This window comes from Rhinopithecus roxellana, chromosome 2, assembly GCF_007565055.1.
Source record: "Rhinopithecus roxellana isolate Shanxi Qingling chromosome 2, ASM756505v1, whole genome shotgun sequence".
Taxonomy (NCBI): Eukaryota; Metazoa; Chordata; class Mammalia; order Primates; family Cercopithecidae; genus Rhinopithecus; species Rhinopithecus roxellana.
In genome coordinates this window covers 138,863,382-138,880,646 of record NC_044550.1, presented here as the reverse complement: position 1 = coordinate 138,880,646, position 17,265 = coordinate 138,863,382, and positions in this window count along the sequence as shown.

The following is a 17,265-nucleotide window of genomic DNA, read 5'->3' as shown; positions in this document are numbered from 1 at the left end:
TTTTAACCTCAAATAGAGACAGTATAGTCTTCTTGTCTTTTAGCTACATATTGTAGAGATGGCCAAAATAATGTTGCACATATCAACATTTGATATTACTAAACTTTAAAATGACAGATTTAATACACATAGAAAATATATTTTGTAATTTTTTCTATGTTGCAAAAATGGAAAACTACTTATATATATTTTTTTAAAGTGATCTAATGGTAATCTTATGTCTATAATGCATAGGAATTCTGGGTCTGACGACTCACATATGAAAAATTTATTGTTTAACTTTTAAAATGGCCTATCATCTTATTTGTTCTGCTTTATAATATTTGTTAGTTGCTTTTTAACTACTTTTTTTGAAACTTCACAGTATTTTTCTCTATTGATTTAAAGAGAATAATCTAATCTTATTACTTGACTGTTTTTTGAAAATGAAGACATGCAGGCTCTTTGAGTACTGATCGAAATTCAATGACATGCAAGTAATCAGAAAAATCAGTGTATACAGTCATTTATATAATCTCACAGTTGAGAAGGATACTAGCTATGTAAATACATTTTTAAAGCATTACACTCTATTAAACACTTATGTAATCATATTTCTCATTTTTGAGATGTCAAAACTAAGATCCAGGGAGGCTAACAAACTCCTATGAATCATTCTGACAGTGGAATTGGAATTGATAGATTCAGCACCCAGCTGTACTAAATGTTTTATTTAGTAGCTTTTGAAATTTACTTCTGCTGCAAACAAAAAATCCGTAACATAAAGATAAGTATTTAAAAATTATATCTGTCACTATGGAAACCTAAGTGAGTATCCTAATCAGTAGTTCTTATTTTTATATCCCTCAATAATTGAACTCTATAAAAATTTAAACTAAGTTCAGTTCTGTTCCTGTTTTTTGATGGCTGTGTGGTGCACATCAACAACTTCTAGAGATAAACAATTATGGAATGATCCTATTTTGCTGTGAAATGTTTGATGCATTTGCCTATCTTTCTGAGATTTTAGTATGGTTTAGATTTAGAAAGATATGTCAGCATTTTAAACTTAATTATAGCTATAATAAATAGAATGCCTTGAGAAACTATGCTAAGTCTTTATAATGTTCATTAGCCTGCAACCACTTGGATTTTACTGGAATGCTTGAGACTTCCTTTCAAGCTGTCCTTAAGTGGAAAGTATCTTGAAATGATTCCATCTCATAAATTCATAATTAATTAAATTCACTACTAAGATTTAGCACATATAATTCGTTTGTATAACCATCTGCTGTGTTTGCATAAACAAGGCACAGGATCTGTAACTTACTTACTGAAAGTATTGGACAGCATTTACACAAAAAAAGCTGCTCCTCTGGGGGTTTGCATACTGTTCAGGTAGTGTTTGCATTTCCATGATCACATTGGTGATTTAGTTCCAGTCTAGGAGTTTGAGTATGATAGACCTTTTATCTATCTATCTATCTATCTATCTATCTATCTATCTATCTATCTATCTATCTATCTATCTACCTACCTACCTTGATTCACATCTATTGGACCTGAGTCACAACTTCAATTTTCACTTGCTGATGCAGCTTATTCCTGTTCTCAGGCCATGTTGTATGTTTTCAAAGGGCAGCTACTTGTTACTGTGAATTCAGTTTTAGTTATATTAAAATTGAGATGCCTTTTTGCAGTCTATGTGGTGGTTTCAGTACGCATTTGATCAAATAACTATGAGGCTATAGGGGGAGGTGTGTGATGATAATATACATTTGACACATTTGGTAGATGGTATTTAAATCATGGGATTATTGGAAGAATACATTTCGATAAACTAAGGAATCTCCCTTTAAGCATTAATACATAGAGATAGTATATGAGGTAGAACAAGCAGAGGAGAATGAGAAGATGTGTTCAACACATAGGAAGAAAATGAAGTGACTGAATTCCTAGAAGCCAAGTGAAGTGGATGTACAATTGGTTCTCATGCTGCTGATAGGTCAAGTAATGCAAACTCAAATTGACTTTTAGGTTTTGCAACATGAATAATATTAGTCACATTTAAAAGAGTAGTTTTGTGATGAGAAGGCAAATCTCTAGAAGGAATGGGCTTAAGGGAATGGGAGGGGAAAATTACAGAAAATGACTATATATATATGATGTATACATATATGATGTGTATATATATGATTTATGCATATATATACACATATATATATACGTGTGTATATATATATACGTGTGTGAGTATGTGTGTATATATATATATATATATATATATATATATATCTTTTAGGGAGATTGCTATAAGATTAAGAGCAATAGGCTAGTACCAAAGGCTGGAGTAGGAATTGAGAGAGGGTTTCTTACTAAGGTGAAGAAATACATACCATGTGATTGAACAAGTATATGGGGAAAATTAGAGGTGCAGAATGGGGGCGGGGGAGGATTTTTTGATGCATTGTTATTAATTAGGCAAAAAAAGAATGAAACCTAGTATAGAAGGGGACTGATTGCATTAGGCAGTATTATATATGGTCCTTCCACAGAAAAAGACGGTAAACTGAAGTATACTTTAATGAATGCATGGATGTGTATGAATGCATGCATGGAAAGTTTCAAAAATCCTTCTCTGATTCAAATTTTTCTTTTAAAATTGAAATAAGTTCAAATCTGAGAAGAAGGAAATGACAGTTGTGAAGAAATAGAGAAAGAAAAAAGATATGAAGTAGTCATTTAGAAAAGTAGAAAAATGAAATAGGGAAATATGAGCTTTTCAGGAAGTATTAAGGATGACTTGACCTTACTGATCTACATTCAAGATATGACGGTCAGCACTGTCTTCTTTTGATTTTTTTTTTTTTTTTCAGGTACATTTAGTTATGGGGATACTCACCTGAAGTTAATTTACTTTGAATTTAACCAGGGCAATATTTTAATGAAGAAAATATGCCAACAAAAGGGAGAGAGGGAAAGATGATAATGTATGCATATGACTAAAATAACTGGTTAGGAGGAAAGTAAGGCTATGAGGAGTTTAAAGTGGTAAATGTACTCTAGGCTCTGGTGGAGCCAAAGATTTTTTAGAATATACAAATACAGTGAGCAAACTCAGAAATGGGAAATGGTAGTTGAGTAGTTGAAGGTACAAAAATAAGATTGTTAAGAGTTTGTAGTTATTGTTAATAAGTGTAGCTAAAAGAAGGAAGAGGACACAATATTTGCAGGATGGAATATGTAGAAAGGGAGGTTCAGTAACAACAATTTTACAGTACTGGAAGAATTGTCATGATTTCAGTAATGCAGAAGAGGGTGACGATCCTGGAGATAACATGTTTAAAAATGTGCCGAGGAGCCTCAGGAGGCAACAAGAAGGTGGAGTAGGTGGAAGAGCCTGAGACATGAGACTGAATTTTAAGTACATGTCACTTATTTTCTTTGCTTACTGTTACTCTCCTCTTACCAGGAAATGAACTGCATGAGGACACAGACTTCTGTGATTTTTTAAAAAACTTATGTCTCTCCAGTACTGGAAAAGGAATACACTGTTACATACTTTTAAAATGTTAAGTCATCACAGAAATAAAAATGTAAAAGACAGAAACATCTCAAAAGCTGTGTGCGTGTGTGTGTGTGAGAGAGAGAGAAAGAGAGAGAGAGAGAGAGAGAGAGAGAGAGAGAGAGAGAGAGAGAGAGAGAGATGGTTAATTTTGGATATTTTATGCATTTGGTCAAAGTTCACTGGTGACCCAAACGAAGTAGGGAATAATTATACTAGTAACAGCGAATCATAAAACTTTCTGATTCCAAGCAGTTGGAGACGGAACAAAATGGAAAGAGGCCGGGCGCCGTGGCTCACGCCTGTAATCCCAGCACTTTGGGAGGCCAAGGCGGGCGGATCACGAGGTCAGGAGATTGAGACCATCCTGGCTAACACGGTGAAATCCCATCTCTATTAAAAATACAAAAACATTAGCTGGTCGTGGTGGCGCCTGTAGTCCTAGCTATTCGGGAAGCTGAGGCAGGAGAATGGCTTGAACCCGAGAGGCAGAGCTTGCAGTGAGCCGAGATGGCGTCACTGCACTCCAGCCTGGGTGACAGAGCGGACTCTATCATTTAAAAAAAAAAAAAAAAAAAAGAAAAGAAAAGAGAAGTGCCGGGCGCGGTGGCTCAAGCCTGTAATCCCAGCACTTTGGGAGGCCGAGACGGGCGGATCACGGGGTCAGGAGATCGAGACCACCCTGGCTAACACGGTGAAACCCCGTCTCTACTAAAAAAAATACAAAAAACTAGCCGGGCGAGGTGGCGGGCGCCTGTAGTCCCAGCTACTCCGGAGGCTGAGGCAGGAGAATGGCGTAAACCCGGGAGGCGGAGCTTGCAGTGAGCTGAGATCCGGCCACTGCACTCCAGCCTGGGCGACAGAGAGAGGCTCCGTCTCCAAAAAGAAAAAAAAAAAGAAAAAGAAAAAGAAAAGAGAAGCTTTCTGAGAAGATGTGATCCCTGAACAGAATTTATGGAATATGGTTATGTGCTGTCAAGTAAAAGTAAACAGGACAGGAGGACAGGAGGGGTGACGATTAATCCAGTAAAAGGAAATTTATATAACAAGAGATATGTGAGAACAGGCATGAAACGTTTTATACTTCTGAAAATATATTTTGTTATTAATTTATTATAATAGCCATTGAAAAAATAAACTGATAAGATAAAAGATAACAGTTACAATCTACTTGTTCAGAGATAATAATTACTGTCATTTTTTATATCTACACATATACATAAACGGGTTTTTAAAATGTAGTACTAGGCCAACAGAAAGTTTTTCATGACTTGCTTTCTATTTTAATACATAACAATGTGTCTCATTATTTTTTGATAATAGCATAGTAGTGGTGAGGGATTTGGATGTGAAATCTATGATAATATACTCAAATATTTTCCTCTTCATTCTATTTTAGGTGGTTCTATCAGTCAGGGTTATACAAAGAAACAAAACCAATAGGGTTTATATATATGTCTACATATGTAAAACTCTTTGTCTCTCTCCCTTTATCTCTATATATATCTCTACCTCTCTCTCTCTATATATATATCCACATATATATAGATTTATAGATTGATATATCTAGAGAGAGAGAGAGAAAGGAAATTTAAAATACCTATTATTGATCAATCTTTTAAGAAAGTATTTTAAGATATTGAGCCAATATCTTATATATTGGCCAATATTTAAGATATTGAGCCAATATCTTGTATTATATATATATAATATATAATACTATATATATAGAAATCCACATCTTTCTCTCTCTCTACACACACACACACATATATATAGGTAGATATACATGACACTTAATGTTTAATCATCTTTTTCTATATATTAAATTGCTGGAAAGAATTTAGCTGTTAAATATGAAAAATATTGCCATCCAAAAATGCTGCATCAATTTAAACTCCAGTTGTCCTTGAAAGTGCAAGATATATTTAAAGATTTTCCAGTTATTCTCTGTATTACTAACCATAGAATATAGTCATTCATTTTCTCACTGTTCAATCCAATATATATTTATTGAGTGTCTTCTATTCTTCATGCATTGGGGAGGTAGTCATATAATTAAGTCATTGTACTTAAGGATCTTAAATCTATTGGGAGAAATTTATAAAATCATATAGTTATAAATGATGTGGAAAGTGCTATCATAGATGTTTGCACATGATATTATGGCAGCATGAAGTAAGTGACTTCACATTTCTTAGAGTTTGGGAGGGAGAGGTATTGAAGTTGAGACAAAAATGAGAAGAGAGCCTGGAAAAGCGAAAGGGATAGCATTTCAAAATTAAGACCGTGTATGGGTAAAGACTCAGGCATTAGGAATAATATTGTGTTCCTAGGGACTCTATACATAGTTTCATATTGTTAGACCATGAAGTGTAAAGTCAATCATCACAGAAAATGGAGCTGCAGAGTTCAGCAAGGGTCAGATCTTGGGTGATGACCTTGAAAACTAGTTTAATGAGCTTGCAATTTATGTGCTAGATGATAGGGAAATTTTACAAGGTTTTAAGCAGGACATGGAATGATCCTATTTAAATTGAGGATACGTTGTGTGGAAAGTAGGTTTGAGGAGTGCAAGAGTGGTGACAGAGTAATCAGAGTGAGAAATAAGGTTGAGATGGTAGACAATGGCCATACAAATGGAAACCACTTTTAAATAACGAATTTCAGTGTTATTTTATCTGAAATGAATTCTTCCAAGCATAGGACTCATATAACCAAATGGAAATTTTAGAAAGATCACTCTTAAAATGATATGAATGGTGAATGGGAATAGTTACCAATTTGATATAATGTTAGTTAATCATTTTCTGCCAGGCAAAGATTGCTGTTCATAAATATCAAAGACATCCTGTGAGTAAGAAAAAGACAAGCAAGTCACATGAAAAGAACACTGTTTTCCTGTAGTTTCCACATTTTCTACAATCAGCCTGTATTTCCTTTTCAATGTAGCAAGTTGTGACAAAGTTCAAGAAATATTTATCTCTTTGAGGTTCTGAGATACTTAGGAGCTGCAACAAAAATCATTAGTGAAATAGTACAAAATTAACTTTCATATTGATGAAGACAAAGTATCTGGGGAAGGTGTTTTTTTATCTAGGTCACTGCATTAGAGGAAGAAATACTAGGATACACAATGAATGAGTACCAATTTGCTTTATCCCCCCTGCTCTTGGGCTTCATCACTTCCCAGGAAGATCAAGAAGCAAAGGGAGATGGCAGAGTCATTTCTAGCTTTTATTTTTTGCTTGTAACCTATTGGACTTAACCACAAGTCAATAATTGACCAGTAGTGTCATAGCTATGGTTGCCACCTATTAGAATGATATGACTCCAACCACATGAGGCCATTCTCAAAGGGCCTTGATTGCTTTTTTAGGTGTCTTCCTTAGACAGCTTCCTTAGGTCAGCAGAGAACATTAAATTTATACCCTAAGAAAGTTCTGAAATGGTTCAGATTTGTCTTTTAGTTGTTTCTTTCAGGATTGCTCTATTCACAAGGCTGAAAGTTTGTTTTTTACTCTGTTTCCTATCACAAGTTTGTTCAGTCACATTGTCCAGTGTAATCTCTTAGATGTTCTCTAATGAAACGAAGTAAAGAAACTCTAATATCAAAGTACTCATCACTCCAGTAATAGAATATCAGCCACATTGAGATTCCCCAAATTAAAATATTATTCTAGTATTACATTCCAAAGATAAATGGAATTTGAAAGATTTGAATTATCTTGAAAAATTAAATCTAGAAACAAAGTCTGAAAAAATTAAATTATAAAGTCAAATTCTGTGACCTTTAATTAAAAACCTGGAGTCTAAAATAATTAAATTAAAATTTTTTTCCCAGAGTCCATTCTCTCTACTTCTTTTTTTTACTTTTTATATTGGACAAACTGAACAAGAGTGTAATCAGTGCCAGGTTGGGGCTGGGATTTTTTAGAAACTGTTTTTCTGAGGGGTCTTCCATTGCAATGCATGTGCTAATTTCAGGGTCTCAAAAATGGTATTAGTTCAGCACCAAATCTTTTTTTATTTTGAAAGACTGTAAAGAGTTGATATGTGCAAGAACATCCAAGCACTGAGCCCATGCTTCCCAAATTAGAAACAACAACAACAACTACAACAACAACAACAAAACCCACATATTCTAAGCACCCAGGCCCAAAATCCCAAGCACAATTGCATGATTGTTTTCCTGAAGCTACAGCTGAGTTTTTTAAACAAGTGTGTGTGCACATGCTTGCGCATACACACAACACAGACACACACAAACCCCATGGTACAAAATCAGTGGTAACCTAAATTAAGGAGAAAAAAATGGAGGAAACCTTTCTTTCTTTCTTCCTTTTTTTTTTTTTTTTTTTTTTTTTTTTTTTTTTACCTTATTAGAATGCTAGTTGGCCTTCACTAGTTGCCTGAAATTTATGACCAGCAAACCTAAACTTATTTGGGATCTATACATCTTTAGTGGGTAAAAAATCTACATGACTACTCTCAGTGTAAAAATTGAGACATTTGTCACAAAGTTCAGAAGATTGTAGTGACTGTACTCCTAGTAGTTTTCTTTTGTACTCATTATTTTCAATAATCTCTGTCTTCCCCTACCAATAATGAATTGTGTGTAGGCCTAAAACGTGAAGGAGAAAAAAAAAAAGGAGGCTTCTTTCTTTTTCACTATAAAAGGCATTCTAGGGTCTTGTGTTGTAGGGTTTCTACTAAATCTTGTCATCTAGGCTTGAGAAACTTGCCTCCTTAGAGAGGATTTTCTTCTTATGCAATTAATCCCTCCAAAGCCAGACTTGGTCCTTGTGGCACTGAGTGGCTCTTGAGCATGTGTTCCAGTCACAGGAATTCAAGCTCGGTAAGCTCTCCTGCAGTTGCCTGTTTGGACCAGAATGCTAATTGAATTTAACATAGAGTGTCTGGAGGTGCTATATCCTAAGTGATCCTCTGTAGGGCTTTGCAGGGCAGATAGATCAACTCCTCACAGTTTAATTCAGAAAATATAATTCAATAATGTCTCAAAGGCTTCTAAATGAGATGCCTCTCTTCTACTTACTGTAAAACCTTTGCCTCTGATTAATCTGTTTACTAATACTTCTATGAATCTATTCAAATCTGCTGCCAGGTGCTCATATTTGCTGAGCAAATGGGTGCTTTAAGTTCAAGATAAAACGTCTGGAGTCTTAAAGTCCTTTTGCACTGGCTAAAGCCTTCATCTTTGCGGAAGTCTCTGAAGCTACGGAGTCTGGACTTTGAGGTTGCCAGTATTACGGACTCATATATCCTTAAAAATTATTCATTGCTTATTTAAAATTCAAATTTAAGTGAACATCTTGTATTTTTGATTGCTAACTCCAGCAAGCCTACAGCACTTGTTTGCTTATGTTTGCATATCCATGTCTTTTCCACGTCTGTTGAGACCAAAGAAGTCCCTACCTTTTGGTTTCAGTCTCAGTTTTATTTAATCCTGGGGCAGCTCAAACATCATTTGCTTGATGCTGTTTACGCCTACACCTGCAATCCATTCCCTTAAAAAAAAAAAAAAAAAAAAAAAAAGTCACCTTTGACAAAGTTCCCAGAAACTGACATGACCTGCTGATGTTAAAGTACCAAGTGCCCTGAGGCTCCAAGATTCTTTTTTTTTTTTCTTTCTTTTTTTTGCCTTGGTTATAGCAGTTCGATGATTGAATACAAAATTCTACACACCACTTTTAAGAATTTGCTCCACAAAATGTCGGCTATGTCTCCCAAAAGTTTTTGCCTTTGAACTAGTCTTTAGTGTGTTCAGGGCATTTATTTATTTATTATTTATTTATTTTGCACAATATTGCAGCTCACCCTGTGCCCATGGAGGAAGCCACCTGCCACTGTATAATTGACCAGATAGAGGCTTGTCATGGGGAGCACATGCTTTCTGTAGGGAAGCATGTCAGAGCTTAGGATACCCCTGGTCATTCTTCCCAAACTGACTTATCAAAGAGGTGAGAAAAATACCAGAAAGATAAAAGTAACTAACTCCACTGAAGTCTCTATACACTGAAAAAGAAGATTCCTACTTAATTATTATCAAAGAGTAAAAGTTGAAGAAACACAGTAACAACAACAACAGAATAATAAACAATACATAGGGTGCATATTTTTTGGGGTAGTGGGAAGAGTAAAGTTACAGAGAGAATACCTGACTCAGGAGCCAGTGTACAGTATGGGGAGAGTGTTAAGCCAGGCAACCTGACTTTAAATCCAAGATTTTCTTCACAAACTAGGTGATCTTGCGAAAACTACATAACATCTCTGTGCCACCTTTTTTTTTATATCCAAAGAAACAGAAACATAGTCATGTATATTAAATGAAATAATAACATTAAAATATTTAGACCAGTTTCTAGTGCTTCAGCACCCATTTTATGATTAAACTATCATAAATAACACATCTTCCCAAGTATGATTTTTATTCATCCACATATCCAGTCATTCATTCATTATCCAGTCATTCATTCATTTAAGCTTAAATTTATTCAATTTTTTTTTATTTTTCTTTCAGACTGAGCCTTGCTCTGTTGCCCAGGATGGAGTGGCTGCAATGCAGGGGCGCGATCTCGGCTCACTGCAACCTCCATCTCCTGGGTTCAAGTGATTCTCGTGCCTTGGCCTGCGCCATAGCTGGGATTACAGCGATGCGCCACGATACCCGGCTATTTTTTTGTGTTTCAGTAGAGATGGGGTTTCACTGTGTCGGCCAGGCTGGTCTCAAACTCCTAACCTCAAGTGATCCCTCTGCCTCAGCCTCCTAAAGGGCTGGGATTACAGGTGTGAGCCACCGCACTTGGTCAAATTCACTCATTTTGAATGAATTCATTGAATTCATTCAGTTTTGCTGTGGCTATATGAGATTCCTCACTTGCCCTCCTCCCTTTTGTCTTTTATCCTGAAGAAGAAGAAAGGGTTAGAACAAGTTTTCTGTGATACCACTAAGTGGGGGAAAAAGAATGGGTGAGTTACATGCTCAAGAAATCTGGATATGGAGAAGACAGAAACTTTCTAGGATCCTAAAGAGAGTTAGACTCATTAGTTACCTTACTAAGTAAAAGAGAAGATGAACAGATGTCTTCCTATTTGGGGAAGCTTGTTAAGATGTGTTAGTGACAGTTACTCACAGTACAAGATAGCGTAGTGTTCTGTATATGTTTAATTAAATTGCTCTCTGGAAGCTCTATGTGTCTACTCCCATCTCTCAAACTAGTTGTGGTGCTAGAGATATATTAGTGTCTTAGTTAATTTAGATAGAACATTTTTGATAGCTTCTAATAGCTTTAAATAGCTGAGAAAATAGAATGTTTCTTCATTATCCCTATCCCAAATAAGTTGTCAGAGAATATTACCTAGGTTGGTCAGCTTGCTGGCTCATACAGTGGGCTTCTACTCCCTAATGTGAATGCACTCAGCCATGGTATATTCTACCTGTGTTCTGTTTCTTAACCTCTCTACTTTCTACTTTATCCACAATTACCTCTTCAGTTTGTTATTTCTAACTAAAAGAGATCTGAACAGCGTTGTGGCAATATTGGAGATAACCTGTCCAATAAAATTAAGTAAAAATTATAGTTACAGAGTTTGACCATCAAATTCATGTAGCCCAATATTATCTTGTTCATAGTTTTTGTTGTAAAACAAAGCACATATATGGGCAAGCCATACTAAACAAATGTTGAGCTTAATGAGTTATTATAAGGCTAACCCCCTTATAAATCATTTTTATCTAGATAAAGAAATACGACTTTGCTACCCACCTTAGAAGTTCCTCATTTGTCCCACATAGTGGTACATCAAGCTACAATCAACCACTAGAAATTCTCATGGCTTACAAGTCAGTCATTGTTTCCAGGCCTCCTCAATAATTTATATTAATAACTTCCAATTTATATTGATGGCTAGTTTTTTTTTTTTTTTTTTTTTTTTTTTTTTTTTTTTTTTTTTTTTGAGACAGAATCTTGGTCTTTCACCCAGGCTGGAGTGCAGTGGCGTGATCTCAGCTAATTGCAATCTCTGCCTCCCGGGTTCACGCCATTCTTCTGCCTCAGCCTCCTGAGTTGCTGGGACTACAGACACCCACCACCACGCCCAGCTAATTTTTTGTATTTTTAGTAGAGACAGGGTTTCACTGTGTTAGCCAGGATTATCTTGATCTCCTGACCTTGTGATCCACCCCCATCGGCCTCCCAGAGTGCTGGGATTACAGGTGGAGCCACCGCACCCGGCCCGAGGTTTTTACATTAAACCTTTTGTATTAAATCTCTATGTATTTTTCCACTCTAAAGTTATCATTCTAAGGACATGATAGATGAGTGAATTAAACTATTTTCTTATATTTTAAAATGTAATGATAAACTAATAAATATTAAACATTAATTTTAAAATAAATATTAATATACATTGAATAATTTAACATTTATTAAATTTATTTGCTTAATACTTATTAAATTTATCCCACATTATGCACACAGGCATCTTAGAATAGCATTACAAATGCTACTAGTCTCGATATAATCACTGAGAACAAGTAAGAAAATTTAGTATTTGATCTCTGCATTCCCCTGGTAATCCTTACAGAGTTGGTGTATCTACCATCTGAGTTTGTAGCTTGCTTAAAAAAAAAAAAAAAACCTTAATTTAGTCTTAATTGTACAAATGTTCAAAATTTTAATATTCAGCACCATTGTTTTATTAAATATATTTTGATATATTTTGGTTGTTTGAATCTCATTCTCTAGGAAAGTCCCCAAGAAGGGGTCATTGACATAATCTCTGAATTCATAGTGTCCTCTATGCTTGAAAGTCAGCATTTTTGGATATAAAATCCTTGGCTCACATTTTTCCCCTTGAGTTATATTAAAATGTTACTACATTTCCTTCTTAGCATAAAGTGTTGCATTTGAAGAGTCTGATGATAAGTCAAGTTTTCTTTTCTTTTTTTTTTTTTTTTTGAGGTGATCAGAAGTTACAATTCCTTTTTTTTTATTTTATTTTATTTTTTTATTTTTATTTTTTATTATACTTTAAGTTCTAGGGTACATGTGCATAACATGCAGGTTTGTTACATATGTATACTTATGCCATGTTGGTGTGCTGCACCCATCAACTCGTCAGCACCCATCAATTCATCATTTATATCATGTATAACTCCCCAGTGCAATCCCTCCCTCCTCCCCCCTCCCCATGATAGGCCCCAGTGTGTGATGTTCCCCTTCCCAAATCCAAGTGATCTCATTGTTCAGTTCCCACCTATGAGTGAGAACATGCGGTGTTTGGTTTTCTGTTCTTGTGATAGTTTGCTAAGAATGATGGTTTCCAGCTGCATCCATGTCCCTACAAAGGACGCAAACTCATCCTTTTTTATGGCTGCATAGTATTCCATGGTGTATATGTGCCACATTTTCTTAATCCAGTCTGTCACAGATGGACATTGGGGTTGATTCCAAGTCTTTGCTATTGTGAATAGTGCCGCAATAAACATACGTGTGCATGTGTCTTTGTAGTAGAATAATTTATAATCCTTTGGGTATATACCCAGTAGTGGGATGGCTGGGTCATATGGTACATCTAGTTCTAGATCCTTGAGGAATTGCCATACTGTTTTCCATAATGGTTGAACTAGTTTACAATCCCACCAACAGTGTAAAAGTGTTCCTATTTCTCCACATCCTCTCCAACACCTGTTGTTTCCTGACTTCTTAATGATTGCCATTCTAACTGGTGTGAGATGGTATCTCATTGTGGTTTTGATTTGCATTTCTCTGATGGCGAGTGGTGATGAGCATTTTTTCATGTGTCTGTTGGCATTATGCATGTCTTCTTTTGAGAAATGTCTGTTCATATCCTTTGCCCACTTTTTGATGGGGTTGTTTGTTTTTTTCTTGTATATTTGTTTGAGTTCTTTGTAGATTCTGCATATTAGCCCTTTGTCAGATGAGTAGGTTGCAAAAATTTTCTCCCATTCTGTAGGTTGCCTGTTCACTCTGATGGTAGTTTCTTTTGCTGTGAAGAAGCTCTTTAGTTTAATTAGATCCCATTTGTCAATTTTGGCTTTTGCTGCCGTTGCTTTTGGTGTTTTAGACATGAAGTCCTTGCCCATGCCTATGTCCTGAATGGTACTACCTAGATTTTCTTCTAGGGTTTTTACGGTATTAGGTCTAACATTTAAGTCTCTAATCCATCTTGAATTAATCTTCGTATAAGGGGTAAGGAAAGGATCCAGTTTCAGCTTTCTACTTATGGCTAGCCAATTTTCCCAGCACCATTTATTGAATAGGGAATCCTTTCCCCATTTCTTGTTTCTCTCAGGTTTGTCAAAGATCAGATGGTTGTAGATGTGTGGTATTATTTCTGAGGACTCTGTTCTGTTCCATTGGTCTATATCTCTGTTTTGGTACCAGTACCCTGCTGTTTTGGTTACTGTAGCCTTGTAGTATAGTTTGAAGTCAGGTAGTGTGACGCCTCCAGCTTTGTCCTTTTGACTTAGGATTGTCTTGGCAATGCGGGCTCTTTTTTGGTTCCATAAGAACTTTAAAGCAGTTTTTTTCCAATTCTGTGAAGAAACTCATTGGTAGCTTGATGGGGATGGCATTGAATCTATAAATAACCTTGGGCAGTATGGCCATTTTCATGGTATTGATTCTTCCTATCCATGAGCATGGTATGTTCTTCCATTTGTTTGTGTCCTCTTTCATTTCACTGAGCAGTGGTTTGTAGTTCTCCTTGAAGAGGTCCTTTACATCCCTTGTAAGCTGGATTCCTAGGTATTTTATTCTCTTTGAAGCAATTGTGAATGGAAGTTCATTCCTGATTTGGCTCTCTGCTTGTCTGTTACTGGTGTATAAGAATGCTTGTGATTTTTGCACATTAATTTTGTATCCTGAGACTTTGCTGAAGTTGCTTATCAGCTTAAGGAGATTTTGGGCTGAGACAATGGGGTTTTCTAAATATACAATCATGTCATCTGCAAACAGGGACAATTTGACTTCTTCTTTTCTTTTGACTTCTTCTTTTCCTAACTGGATACCCTTGATTTCTTTCTCTTGCCTGATTGCCCTAGACAGAACTTCCAACACTATGTTGAATAGGAGTGGTGAGAGAGGGCATCCCTTGTGCCAGTTTTCAAAGGGAATTTTTCCAGTTTTTGCCCATTCAGAATGATATTAGCTGTGGGTTTGTCAGAAATAGCTCTTATTATTTTGAGGTACGTTCCATCAATACCGAATTTATTGAGCGTTTTTAGCATGAAGGGCTGTTGAATTTTGTCAAAAGTCTTTTCTGCATCTATTGAGATAATCATGTGGTTCTTGTCTTTGGTTCTGTTTATATGCTGGATTACGTTTATTAATTTGCGAATGTTGAACCAGCCTTGCATCCCAGGGATGAAGCTCACTTGATCATGTTGGATAAGCTTTTTGATGTGCTGCTGAATCCGGTTTGCCAGTATTTTATTGAGAATTTTTGCATCGATGTTCATCAGGGGTATTGGTCTAAAATTCTCTTTTTTTGTTGTGTCTCTGCCAGGCTTTGGTATCAGGATGATGTTGGCCTCATAAAATGAGTTCGGGAGGATTCCCTCTTTTTCTATTGATTGGAATAGTTTCAGAAGGAATGGTACCAGCTCCTCCTTGTACCTCTGGTAGAATTCAGCTGTGAATCCATCTGGTCCTGGACTTTTTTTGGTGGGTAGGCTATTAATTGTTGCCTCAATTTCAGAGCCTGCTATTGGTCTATTCAGGGATTCAACTTCTTCGTGGTTTAGTCTTGGGAGAGTGTAAGTGTCCAGGAAATTATCCATTTCTTCTAGATTTTCTAGTTGATTTGCGTAGAGGCGTTGATAGTATTCTCTGATGGTAGTTTGTATTTCTGTGGGGTCAGTGGTGATATACCCTTTATCATTTTTATTGCATCTATTTGATTCCTCTCTCTTTTCTTCTTTATTAGTCTTGCTAGCGGTCTGTCAATTTTGTTGATCTTTTCAAAAAACCAACTCCTGGATTCATTGATTTTTTGGAGGGTTTTTTGTGTCTCTATCTCCTCAGTTCTGCTCTGATCTTAGTTATTTCTTGCCTTCTGCTAGCTTTTGAATGTGTTTGCTCTTGTCTCTCTAGTTCTTTTAATTGTGATGTTAGAATGTCAGTTTTAGATCTTTTCTGCTTTCTCTTGTGGGCATTTAGTGCTATAAATTTCCCTCTACACACTGCTTTAAATGTGTCCCAGAGATTCTGGTATGTTGTATCTTTGTTCTCATTGGTTTCAAAGAACATCTTTATTTCTGCTTTCATTTCGTTATGTACCCAGTAGTCATTCAGGAGCAGGTTGTTCAGTTTCCACGTAGTTGAGTGGTTTTGATTGAGTTTCTTAGTCCTGAGTTCTAGTTTGATTGCACTGTGGTCTGAGAGACAGTTTGTTATAATTTCTGTTCTTTTACATTTGCTGAGGAGTGCTTTACTTCCAATTATGTGGTCAATTTTGGAATAAGTGCGATGTGGTGCTGAGAAGAATGTATATTCTGTTGATTTGGGGTGGAGAGTTCTATAGATGTCTATTAGGTCTGCTTGGTGCAGAGATGAGATCAATTCCTGGATATCCTTGTTAACTTTCTGTCTCGTTGATCTGTCTAATGTTGACAGTGGAGTGTTGAAGTCTCCCATTATTATTGTATGGGAGTCTAAGTCTCTTTGTAAGTCTCTAAGGACTTGCTTTATGAATCTGGGTGCTCCTGTATTGGGTGCATATATATTTAGGAGGGTTAGCTCTTCCTGTTGAATTGATCACTTTACCATTATGTAATGGCCTTCTTTGTCTCTTTTGATCTTTGCTGGTTTAAAGTCTGTTTTATCAGAGACTAGGATTGCAACCCCTGCTTTTTTTTGTTCTCCATTTGCTTGGTAGATCTTCCTCCATCCCTTTATTTTGAGCCTATGTATGTCTCTGCATGTGAGATGGGTCTCCTGAATACAGCAGACTGATGGGTCTTGACTCTTTATCCAGTTTGCCAGTCTGTGTCTTTTATTTGGAGCATTTAGTCCATTTACATTTAAGGTTAATATTGTTATGTGTGAACTTGATCCTGTCATTATGATATTAACTGGTTATTTTGCTCGTTAGTTGATGCAGTTTCTTCCTAGCCTCGATGGTCTTTACATTTTGGCATGTTTTTGCAATGGCTGGTACTGGTTGTTCCTTTCCATGTTTAGGGCTTCCTTCAGGGTCTCTTGTAAGGCAGGCCTGGTGGTGACAAAATCTCTAAGCATTTGCTTATCTGTAAAGGATTTTATTTCTCCTTCACTTATGAAACTTAGTTTGGCTGGATATGAAATTCTGGGTTTAAAATTCTTTTCTTTAAGAACATTGAATATTGGCCCCCACTCTCTTCTGGCTTGTAGAGTTTCTGTCGAGAGATCTGCTGTTAGTCTGATGGGCTTCCCTTTGTGGGTAACCCGACCTTTCTGTCTGGCTGCCCTTAAGATTTTTTCCTTCATTTCAACTTTGGTGAATCTGGCAATTATGTGTCTTGGAGTTGCTCTTCTGGAGGAGTATCTTTGTGGCGTTCTCTGTATTTCCTGAATTTGAATGTTGGCCTGCCCTACTAGGTTGGGGAAGTTCTCCTGGATGATATCCTGAAGAGTGTTTTCCAACTTGGTTCCATTTTCCCCCTCACTTTCAGGCACCCCAATCAGATGTAGATT